This window comes from Heterocephalus glaber, unplaced genomic scaffold (genome assembly GCF_053883595.1).
Source record: "Heterocephalus glaber isolate CG9 unplaced genomic scaffold, H.glaber_assembly_v1.0 deba00000546, whole genome shotgun sequence".
NCBI lineage: Eukaryota > Metazoa > Chordata > Mammalia > Rodentia > Bathyergidae > Heterocephalus > Heterocephalus glaber.
In genome coordinates, this window is record NW_028258147.1 from 40,529,757 (window position 1) to 40,542,301 (window position 12,545).

Sequence of the window (12,545 nt, forward strand, 5' to 3'; positions counted from 1 at the left end):
GAATACTAGCAATGATCCACTGCAAACAGGCCTGGCTGCTCCCACAGCCCCAAGTGCACCCCATGCAGCTGCACTCCAGGAGTGGAGGTCACTTCAAGATTGAATCCTTATGCTCCAGGCAGGCCAAAGATGTCCGTGTTGTGACTTTCAAGAGTTACAAAGGCTTTAGGCCAGTGCTACCCAATAGAAATGCAATGTGACACACATGTAACTTAAAAATTTCTAGTAGATACATTTAGGAAAGGAAAAGAAACTGTGAAGTTAATCTTGATAATGTATTTAACCCAGTCTACTCATGTGGTGAGCAGAATTCTGGCCCCCAAAGATGTATATGTTCTAATTGCTGCCACCTGTGAACACATGGCTTTATATGGCTTCATGGGGATTTGCACATGTGGTTAGGGCAAAGACCTCAAGATGAGGAGAGAACTCTGGATTATGTGGGCCCAGTTTGATCACATGAGTCCTTAAAAGCAGAGAACTTTCCCTGGCTTTGTTAGGGAGATGGATGGGAGAGGAGTGGTCAGCTGAAGCTCAGCTGGCACTGAAAGGGGCGGAGCACAGGCCAAGGTGTGCAAGTGACTTCTGGAAGCCAGGAGAGATGAGAACACAGAATGATCGAAGCTCTGTCAGCACCTGCTTTAGATCATTGAGCCCCATTTCAGAATTGAACTCTAGGACTATAGGGTAATGCAATTATATTGTTTTAAGCCACTAAGTTTGTGGTGATTTGTTACTCTAGCGGTAAGAAATGAGTGCAATCCACCATAGTCACATTGTAACATTTGATCTTTTAAAATTATTAACGAGATACTTCACATTCTTTATCTTGTGCTAAATCTTCAAGTCCCATGTGTATCTTACGCTAAAAGCACATCTTGATTCTCGTTTAAGGCTAGCCACAGTTCAGGTGGTCAGCAGCCACACATGACTAGCAGCCACCACACTGAGCAGCACACTCTAGGCCCTTTGCCCCCATACTGAAATGTAGGTTCCCCAGGACCAACTTATTCCACTGGGGCATCCTTCCAGAGCATTCCTCTACGGTGGCCCCCTTTCCAGCCAGTGGCCGTTTCTGTGTGAGTGTATGTGCGCACACACACGTATGTGCACATGTGTGGGTAACTTCCCTGAAAGCATTTTATGCTCGAAGCTGACCTCCTGCTCAAGATCCCTTATCTGTGACCCTAGTTTGTCAACCTTGGCCCACAGCTGTTTCCTGGTCTCCACAGAGATGCTGGCTTGTGGAGGGCTGACTTTTCCTTTCGATTTGCCTTCCCTTGGACCTGTGTTGAAGCAGTCCCCAGATCCCTGAGACAGTCTGTGAATGGGACCAAAGGAGGAAGGACAACACTACTCTGGGGATGCTCCTGGGAACAGATTTTTCTCTAAGGGATTGCACTGTCCTCCAGTTCTTCGTTAGATTGCAGGGAAGCAGCATGGCCAGCCCTCACAGAGAGGGCTTGGTGTGAGGAGGTACGAATGAGAGTTATGTCCGTGTCCTGGGCCACCATTCACACACAGGCAGACTTGAGCATTTGGATCATTCTTCCTGTCTTCTAAATCATGACCCTCAGTGATCAGGTCCTGTACAAATTAGGGCAGCTAATTTGTCTCTGTTTAATTTGTTGGTGAGCCTCCTCAACAGGAGGAAGCCAGCAGAGAGCAGAGGACATCGTATCCTACCCCTCAGATAATGGCTGTTAATAATACTAGATGTATAAAAAGATCATGAGGGACATTTTGTGCTTGCTAAAGGTTGTGCTGCTATCATGAAGCAAACAGAAAACTTTCCTTCCTTCTCCTTTCCCTGAAAAAGTATTTTGCCTATTTGCCTCTGATTAAATTTTACGGAGAAATGACCTATCATCTGGGCAAATAACTGTACCTTCTACCTGATTCTCCAGGGTACCCGCTTCTGATTGTAATTCATTTATCTTTGGCACATGCTGTTTTGTATTTCTGATTAGATTCAGGTGAAAAATAGGGTGGCAGTTGCATTTATTTATGTATTTTGCTCCTGTAGTCTGAGCTGTGAGTGGTTCTGAAGTGTGTTCACAAGCTTTAGCCTCTTAATTATGCATTTCCACAGGACCCTTTGATATGCAGATGAGCAGTCAGCCTCTGAGGCGGGTTGGGACTTTTCTCTGGGGGTGAGGTGGTAGCAGATTGCCAAATGGAACTACTATGAGTGCAGAAGAATGGATCATATGGTTAATACTTAGGGTCTGGCTTTTCCCTGGGCAGATTATTAGTCTACAAAGAACCATATTCATTGTATACACATAAATAAAACCCATTCATTAAACTGGGTGTTGGAAATTTTGCCAGGGAAAGTCTAGTGATAATACCATTGTGTCTTTATTTTCAGCCTACCAGCTGAGTGCAGCCCGGGTTCCTCTTTAACCCTGTGTGTGCATGTATGCCCATTTATGTGTGCGTGTGTGTGTGTGTGTGTGTGAGTTCGAGTACTCCTGGGGAATTCTCCCCAGTGTTCTCAAGAGGATAAAAGTGTGAGGGCATAAAGCACTCTCACCTACAGTTTTTTCCTCATCCTTTCAACTCAAGGAGCACTCACAGGCTCTGCGAGGACAGAAGGCGAGTAAAAGCTCCAGCCCTTTGTTATCATCAAGGGGTCCCTGCAAGACAAGTTGTGAGCTTACCCTGGACATCTTGTTCTGAGGAAGAATGGATCGGGCTCCCAGCTGGACTGGCAGGCTGAGGCATCTTCAAAGAAAGCTCAGTGGCTTTTCTTTCTTGTCCATGGTGCTACAGCTAGTGACTAGGCACCACTCTGCTCACAGCTGACCCTTTCCCAGGTAACACTCTAAGTTACTTGTGGCCATGTCCTGGCTTGACACTCAGAGCCCTCTAGCACCTGGCTGGTCGGGTATAAGCTCCTGCACCTTGTGCTCCCAAGTAGAATGTCTCCCCTTCACCACACAAGCCCCCACACTTCCTCAGTCTGTGCCTCTGCTCACTCTGCTGTGCTTCAGAATACCTCTTCTTTCCTACTTCCATGTGGCCCAATACCCTGCAATCTTTCAGGCTTGACCCAGGGCTCATCTTTCCATGAACCATGCCCCTTCCCTAGGCTGTTCTCCTCTGAACCCCTGTCACATGATGTCTGTCCCTCTCAGATCTCTTTCAAGTAGTTATTTGTGTCTCAGCTTTCTTTCTCCTTCTAGACTGTAAGTTTATTGAGGGCAGCAGCCCATGTGAAGTATATCTGTTTCCCGAGTGACATCTGACACATAGAAGGAGTCCAGCCACCATTTGTGGAATAAATGAAGGCACAAACATTGATCCAAAACCATAGGATTAGCGCTATTGAATCAGTGTCAGAGTATCTTGCAGGAACCATGGGCTGGGGTCAGGAGCCTGATGGAAAGGCAGACTCATGGACTCTGCTCTGGAAATGAGGTCTGGGAACCTGTGCTTTAGATAAGAGTCCTGAGAAGTCTGATCTTTGAGAGTGCGTAGAGACTTACGGGATATGCTCAGTCCCGCTGGGGTCAGGCCCCCTTCAGCTACTGACCCAGAAAGTGGAGGGAGGTGGTCCAGAGTGGAAGGTGCTGCAACTTCTCCCCCAGGGTCCATATGATTCCCCGCGTGGTGACGTGGGAGCTACTGGGAACTTTAGTGGGAGGGTCTTAGGTCAGTTGAGGGAGTCAGGTAGTCTTCTTGGGATCCCTTGGTAACACTTAAGGAATGGTATCATGAAAGTCTGAGCCTGGTCCTTCACAGCTCTCTTCCTTCCTGTTTGGCAATAGGATCACTTGTTTCCGTACACTCACCTTTGCCATCCTCCGTGATGTGGGGTAGCTGAGAGGGTCCTCACAGATGGCGAGCTAAGTGAATGTTTTCTTCATAAGTGAGCTACCTCGGGTATTTTGTTATAGTCACAAATGCCTGATGAATACAAGGCCCAGGGAAATTTTATTCTGTGAATACCCCACTGATACCAAAGAAGGCATTTCACTTACAGATGAAAAAGGAAAGCTGAGAGGAATATTAGCTTTTATTTGTAAGAAGTCTGTCATCTACTACAAAGAATCTTTCTAAGCCAGGGACAAAAATACTTCCTGAGAAGATGGTTTCATTTCTGTGTGTCCATTAACCTAAGTGTTGTCAAGTATTGGTTTCAGCTTTGGAGGTGGCCTGTGTTAGGATATTCAAAGGTCATTGGCTTATTGAAACCAATGTTCACTCATTTAAAAAAAATATCTTAAATGAGTAAAGCAATTAAGGTAATTCCACCAGGCTCATAGTAAAAAAAAAAAAGTTCAGTTAGGACACAAACAAAAACTACAGCATCCCAGTGAATATTTTAAATGCATTTAAAATATTAATAGAATATGGGAAATAGATTTCTTCAGTTACTATGGCCAATGGGTAACTAAGGAAATATTTTATTGTTCCATACTGATTTTTTTTCCAGGTGATTTTTAACCAAGTATAAAAGCCATGAAAAAATTTTTAAAAAATTGCTATCCTCAGTTTCATAAGGAGAAAGGAAATGAAAAGAAAATCACTTCACGGTTTATAGAAAGCCATCTCCTGAAGGAAAGTAATACCCTGGTTGAGAGTGTCAAAAACGGGCAAAAGGACGAATACTTTTAAAACTATGGTGCAGCTGGACCATGACAGCAAATTATTGGAGTTGAGCTGCGGGAAGATGGCTCAGGGTTCTATTTTCAGCTCTGTACAGGTCCTAGCTGGCTAACAAGGGCTGCTGCCCGGGTGGGAGGCCTGCTTTGGGCTGTGCTGCATGTTCCCAGATGTTGCCCTGAAAGGAGAGTCTGCATGAACTTCCCAGAGTGGCAGCAGCAGGCAGAACCGACCCTGGGATCCATTTTTCTAAGCTCTGCACTCTTCTTTTCCCTTTAATTTTCAACTCGATGTCCATTAGGAAAAAATTTACATGGTTGGATTGTTTATTTTATTTTATTTTTTTGTGAGGACGGAGCTGGAACCCAGGGCCTTGGGCATGCTAGGCAAGCACTCTACCACTGAGCTACTCCCCTGGCCCCCCACTGGGTCACTGAGACAGGAGCTGCTGAGTTTCATTTGGCTAAGGGTTGTGTGTCTATCAAGCCATGCAAAGAAGTCCTTTTTTCTCAGTACTCAAAAAGCACTACAGTCTGATATTTGCCAAATGCACCTGGAGCCCTTTCCAGTCTCCTTGCTGCATGGCAGGGAAGGTGGGAGAGCTAACATATCTTTCCTAGGTCACTGGAACTGAACTGTCTAAATCTGCAGTGCTGAGGCCAAATTGTTTTTTGACTCTGTGTGTTCATGTTTGTGTTTGTGTGATCTCTGGGATATGTGGTATTTATTTTTCTCTCACATCCTGGGCCAATTTTCCTTATCCAGGTTAATTGCACGTCCTTTTTTATTATTCTGGAAATTGGGTCATACTGGAAGCCCCAGACAGAGCCATGGTGGCTCTGATTTATTGTGTGATTGTTTTTCTCAGGGTTCCAGAGACAAACATCTGCCGAAGCATCTTCCTTCTGAGCTTTTCTAGTCGTGCTCAGAGGACTGACACCGTTTGATGTGTTGTGCCTCTCTCAAAAAATCAAGCAGCATGACATGTCCTATGTGTGACAAGTTCTCCAGTTCAATGTTAGTGTGCGCCCAGGCCCATGTACCTGAAAGAGCCCCATTTGATGTTGCCTATCCAGCAGTGAACTCAGCAACTACAGCTCAATAAAGAACATTGCTTTTGTGGGGTCTCCATTACGAAGTCATTGTCCTTGGGATGGAGAGAGATTACAGTGTAGGGTGGGGATATGGGATCAAGGCTTTTGCTGTTGTTTAAATGCTGTGACAAAACCTGGCTCCACGGGACTGCTGCATAGGACACTCGGATGAGGCTCTGCTGAGGAGGGTCAAGTCGACTTTTATTTCTGAAGAACTCATATGTGTGAGTCTGGCATTAACACTGTGACTCATGAGTGTTAAGAGGAAAATCAGAATCCTGGGTGATCTGTGAAGAGCTTTTCAGGAAAAAACAAGTATGTATGTGTATATACCTACGTATCTATGTCTGTGACTCAGCACTGACTTTGACCTTTGCTTTGTCTCTCCCAAGTCCTTGGGCTTGTGAGTTTCTGCCAAGCTTCACTAGTGCCACCAATTACTTCAGGAAATAGTGTCGCTTCACATGCTGTAATACTGCTTCTGACTGTGAGCAATGAGCATGAGTCTTGCTTTCACTCTTACCAGTTTGTCTTCCTTGGGTCTGTTCAATCTGTTCTTTATTTGCTTACGTATGCTATGGTTTTTTGAATCAGGATATTGGCTACAAAAGTGTGGAGTCCTGAAAATAATTTGTCAGAGTAACACTGCAAAGGTTGTTTCCTGGTTGACTGGATCAGGCCATCATCCCTTCATCCAGCAGGCTGATCGGAGCATGGCCCTCTGCAGCAGTTCCTGATGTGGCACCTCCCGAAGCACACTGCACCTCCACTGGATCCTTGCCAAGAAGTGACTGCAACCCTGAGTCCTTTCTCCAGGCAGCCTAGAAGCCTGGATGACACTTTCTGAATATCCGAGTGTAAAGAAACAATCAGCCCAGGCCTGCCATGCCTGAGGGCTTTCCAGAATCAGATTTTTATGATAAACATAAGTAACAAAATTAAAAGAGAAGAAGGGCCGAGGATTTAGCTCAGTGATGCCCGCGCCTGCCTTGCAAGTGCAAGGTCCTGAGTTTGATCCCTGGTACCAAAAAACCCCAAACAAACAAAATAAAAGCAAAGAGGAACCAGAGGGGAAGACTGCTTGCTGCTCAGTCACTTCCACTGTGATTGCTGGGTCCTCTCTGCCCTGCAGGCGGGAGGTGGGAAGGCATGGGGTCCACTGTTCCTAACTGGAGTCATTTGGGGACAAGTCAGATCCTCTGGCCTGACTGCCAGGCCCAGGGCCCAGGCCTGGTCAACACATCCAGTTCTAAACACTGTGTAGATGACAGATCTTCAGGATCTCTTGAGTGGTTTTACAGAATAACCCTGCTTGGGCAAGGCTGTTTATTGGTTGGCTTGGCAGGATACATCAAACCCTCACAATGTACAGAATCAGTTAGATGGTGAAAAAACACTGTAAGCACGACTCTCAATGAGAAGACTGATGTTTACCTCCTGGGAAGTTGTTTGGCGTGGTGTGTTCTGGAGGTACAGTACTGACATCTACTATTGGTCTTCTCAGCATGGGGACATTAACTGCATGGTGAGCCCCTTCTTGCCACCATTGCTAAGACATTGAGATATCAAATGTATTAGCTTTAACCATGTGATTTTTGTATGGCAAATATGGCCGAATAATAGCAATTCATGATTTGGCCTAAGAAGTGGCTTTCTCTTTGTGGAAGGTGGGCATGGGTTGGGAGTCAAAAGAATAATTTATCAATAGACACAAAATGTTTATGAGTGATATTTAAAGCCTGGCATGAAGGCTCATGTCTATAATCCCAGCACTCAGGGAGACTGAGGCAGGAGGGTACAAGTTTGAGTGCAGCCTAGGTAATATAGTGACTTAGTGAAATCCTGTCCCCCAAAAAAGTGATGGCCCTTAGTTCAATCCCCAGAGCCGAGAGAGAGAGAGAGAGAGAGAGAGAGAGAGAGCGAGAGAGAATGAGAAAGAGAATTAAGAAGCATTTACTTTGAAGTCAACAACAAAAACATTGTTTAAGAACTTCTGGCATTTTTCTGACCAACTTCATCAGGGCGAATCTCTTCTGCCAGATTACTATATGGCCTAATATTTAAGCCAGAAAGCAGAATTAGCCTAATGGTTCTCTGTACTCAGTGGGTCCTCACGTGTGATCTCAGCCATGCTTCTGGAATGAGGGCACATTCAGGCAGGCATACCGTTAGGCCATTCCGTTGCTGCGTGGTCACAGAGCGTACTTCTGTTAAACTCAGCAAAGCCTCTCGGTGCCCTGGAGACATACCTGGTCAATGATGTGGTGTGAGCTTAAGTATACGGGACCAAAGGGAAAGACAGTGACAAACATTGAGGGCTGGGGATTTAGCTCAGTGGTACTGCTGCCTGTCTCACAAGGTCTGGAGTTTGATCCCTGGTATCAAAAAAATAAAAAGAAAAAAGACTGAAGTAGAGTCAGTGTACCAGTCACAGTGTTGCTCACTGTTACTAACTATCATTGCTCTACACATCATTGCATATACTCTCTGCTATATGACTGGCAGTGCAGTAGGTCTGTTTACACCAGCATCACTGCAAGCTCGTGAGTGATGGGCGGTGCTTGGCCACAGTCTCACTAGGAGATAGGAGTTTCTCAGTTCCATTCTAATCATAGGGACCACCTTTGTATTTGCAGCCAGTTGTTGAAGAAAGTATCACTATGTGACCCTGTGTCTACCTTGATCACCCACATTTTCCTCAAGAGCTGACTCAAGGTTTTCCAGAAACAACTCCGCTGTTACTCTCTGTGCCTGTGGCAGATATTTGGGAGAATTGCTGCAATTCTAAAGACAATCCCCAAAGCAGAGCTTGTGCAAGAGCCTCTGCAGAATCCAGGGGTAAACAGCTTCCTGAGAGACTGCCCAGAGGACACAGGGCTCACTTAGATGTGTGTGCACAGGCTGTGTTTTTAAAAAATTTGACACATTATTTTATAGTCACACCTTGTGAGAGAGGGCTGAGGGCCTCCAGAATCCCCGGAGAGCAGTTGTCCCTTCTGCCTGAATTTGACTCAATCTTGTTTCCCAGTTGAATGGTGGTGCTTTGGAAGGTTCTTTGTCTCATGATCCATTAGGGGCTTTATTTTATTGTTAGGGCTTTGCTGCTCACAATGCTGCTCAGACAGGCTTGCGGTTTCTAGTACACAGGCAAGCTAGACTGTTCAAGTCACATAGCACAAAATTGGACACATCTTTTCTCTCCTTGCTGGTGGCGTTCTGTACTACTGGGTAAAGGAAAATCAAGACTTTCCTGACACAATTAAATAAGAGATCACAATTATCAACTATCCTGAGACGTGATAAAAGTTTGGGTCTTGGTTTTTAACTAACTTGCTATGTTATCTCGGGGAAGTGCTTTACTCTCCATCAACCCCCGTTTCTTCCCTGGCCTATTTTAATGGGGGCATCAAAACAGATAATCACCCAGGTACCACAAAATAATTTGTTTCTATAAGACCTTGTATATAGTTTGGCTATTGTTTAAATTATTCTATCATCCTTAAATATTCACCTTTGTAGAGAGGCAAAGAAGATAGATCAGAAATGGATAAATTGGTAGGAAAATTCAGGTTTTAAAATAGTTGTGGTGCTTGAGTTATATAGAAATGATTTACATTTGAATATTTAAAAAATATTTCCTCTTTCTAAGAAAATATTGCAATAGGACTGATCCAGGGACTCTGGAGGGTTGCTCTTAACAGCTGAACTTTCTCAGTTCCTTTATATATTTGAAAGTGGGGATTCACACTGCGTTAGTCATTTGTGTTAGAGTAAGTTCATGGTCATGGTGTACAAAGATTGATGAAGTGCTTGATTTACTGTCTTAAGAGTGTACAATTAGGCAGAAGAATGCCATTCACAAAGTTTTGGGCATTAGCATGGGTTTTGGGCTCACATGATTAGAATATTCCTGTTTGTCATCTTTGGTGTCAGGCAGTGGCTTAGCCCCTGGCAGCAAGGAGACTGCTCCCTAGTGCGGGCTTGCATGTCCTTGCTGGTGGCACCCTGCCACCTTGTGGCCACCTGTGGACTTCAGCACTGTTCTTGTCCCCTAAGCATGCAGGTGGCCTGAGCTGGCGCTGCCCAAGCGGCATGTGACAAGAGTTGTTTCTGGGGCTCGTTCTGTGAGCTCTATTCATTACTTATAGACCCTTCTACTGATCATTCATTATATGCCCTGTACCCCTGTCCCATGGAGAGACCGCATTCCTCTCCTGCTTTAAGAATGCTGGTAGAGCCCATGGGATTGCAGAAACAGAGAAAGACCAAGTGTTGGAAATACTTATGTTGTTTCTGCATCAAGTAAGCCGACATCTGCAGGTGAGAGCCAGCTTCTTCCTGTTTCTGCAGATTAAACTGTTTATCCTCGGAAAGGCCATCGACCCTCTCTGTCCTCAACAAAGCAACATTTATCAGCACTCCCTAATTTTGTTACCACATTTCCTGACATCTGTCTATGGTAGGTACAATTTTCATCCTCATTTTACAGATTACTGAAATTCAGAGATATAAAATGACTTTTCTAAGGTCACTCAGATGATAAACATTTGAACTGAGATTCAAACCAGGTAACCTGACTCCTCTTAATCACCCTGACCTATGCAAACAAAATGAAGTAAAAATACCTGCTTTCCTTAGGCAGGTGTAAGATCACAGGTGATAAATGCAAATAAAAGCTTTATTTGTAATGAAAACTATCCAGATACCAGTTCAGACTTTTTAAACAATCAACACCACTACTATTATTATGCATACTGTTGATATTATTGCTAATGGCAAGGACAATTTTCCTGTTTGCTAAATGGAGGAGTAACTTTTGGAGGGAAATATACAGAATTGATTAAAAGATTATTTGCAGTTCAATTAATGATATTCACTACACCTCTCATGTTCTAATATGATGTAGTATTCAAATGATCCTAATTAGAGATTCCATTTGTGGGGAAAAGAACCAGTTTATGAACTCAATATATAAATAAAAAGATGCTTTGAATGGTAAGAAAGAAAACAGCTAGAGCAGTGGGATGAAGGGCTAAGGGTTTAGTCTTAGCACCCTAGGTGAAACGGGTAGCTAAGTTAAAGTGGGGGAAATAAATGCTCACCGTCCTCTCCAAGGGATGCCAAGGTCTTTACTTTGTGTTCTGACTGGGCGGGACAGAGGTTACTTGGAATGGCTGGGCATCCTCCAAAGATCCATACTGCTCTCTGCCAATGTAAACGCAGTATTTGTATCAAGAAAATAAGTAATGCCTGGAGTAAAAAACAAACAAAAATTAGTGTATTCTTTTTCTCAAAGCTAATGTTGGGTTGTGGGGAAGAATACCTTAAGAAACCTAGCCAAAGGGAGGGCAGGGGAAGGGGGAAAAATAAGAATCAAGAGAAATTATGTAAAGGTGCAAATTTCCAATGATGAATGTCATTATATTGTATACCTAAAATGCACCAATAAAATAAAATTAAAAAAAAGAAACCTAGCCAGAAGTTATAAAGGGATCACATGGGATGTGAAGTCTGTAACATCTGTCTTAAGTGGCAGATACACACTGCTCATTCTTGCATAGTGTACTTGTGATCATTCCAGCCACAGACAAAGGCCAGAGAGAGATCTGGGCTTGGTTAGCAAGTCTTAGGGGAAGAGTTCCTGTTGGATGGGGATCCCTTGGCAAGACATTTTGAAAATTTATGCTTGTGGCTTCAGGGATGCTGCCTTGGTGCCTCTGTGTTAAGAACCATTTTCAGTTCCTTTACGAGGCATAAATTGCTGACATTTACCACTCTGTATTCACAGTTAGGACACCTGACCCATAAGTTAAATATTCATTTTATATTTCCTGTGCTTTCCATGTCTAAATTTTGTCCCTTATCTACTTGTATTGTAGATATACAGGGACTAGAGGTGAAAACACAGACTCAGTGCCACACACACATACCCAATTTTAATAGGTTTTAAATAACCTATGAAATTTAGATTTAAATAACCTCAAGTACATTGAAGGTGAAAATAAGTCCTAAAAATAAAGGTTGAATGGTGTATGTGGAAGGGAGAGCATATCAGACCCCCCACTGGCGGTGGTGGTAGACAGCGTGGATGTAGCTCGCCTACATAACTATCTGGCTTTTAAACCACTTTCTTATCTTATCGGCAGCTCTTTCTAAGTTGCTAACAGTTAGTGGTGGGGAAAGGAAGCATTCAATTTTGTATAACACATAAACAGATACACAGGCAGTTTCAAATTATCTACACTTTGGTTCTCCTGGCTCATATTAAAGAACTTTGTGAAACATGCTGTTTCTATCACGGGCAAGGAAGACTTTTCAGCTTTTAATTACATTCCATGACAGATGTCCACTTTCAGAAGAGTCGAGATACATGCCTTTGTTCTTTACATCAGGGACTGCTGTGTTTCCTCTGGGCATTAAAAATAACTAAACCTATGGCACAGAGAACTGTGTCCCTAAATGTTTTACTGTCACATCAACCATTAGAAGCTGGAAGCCAGGTTTGCAACTCATTCATATAAAATGTTAGGCTTTCCAGTATATGTTTTTGTGTTCTTTCTTTTTCACTCTAGCTCTATTACTCATTTCTTCTTTTTTCCTCTCTTTGGCATTAGCAGTGAGGACTAAGTTTGATGATCAGACATGAAAAAAATCTCAAATACTAGTGTCTTGATTTTTTTCCCATCCCCCCTCCCTTCTACCCTTCTTATTTACAAGAGCTTTGTTTCCATTTTATTTTTCTTTTTTCTTTTTCTCTTTTTTCCATCCTTCCTTTCCCCCTCCCCCCACCTTGTGCACCTACCCATTTGAATATTTTCTTCATATTTCACAATATCTGTT

At 43.6% G+C, this 12,545-nt stretch overlaps 1 protein-coding gene across 1 annotated transcript in view; it reads left to right on the plus strand.

The window, feature by feature from the left end:
- Rmi1 (RecQ mediated genome instability 1) overlaps positions 1–11,616 on the plus strand; it is a 262,437-nt gene extending 250,821 nt beyond the window's left edge. Inside the window, exons 7-8 of the transcript XR_015448776.1 lie at positions 5,480–6,020; positions 6,300–11,616. The gene's annotated coding sequence lies outside the window, so the exon portion shown is untranslated. The remainder of the gene's footprint in view (positions 1–5,479; positions 6,021–6,299) is intronic.
- Positions 11,617–12,545: the final 929 nt, after the last annotated feature.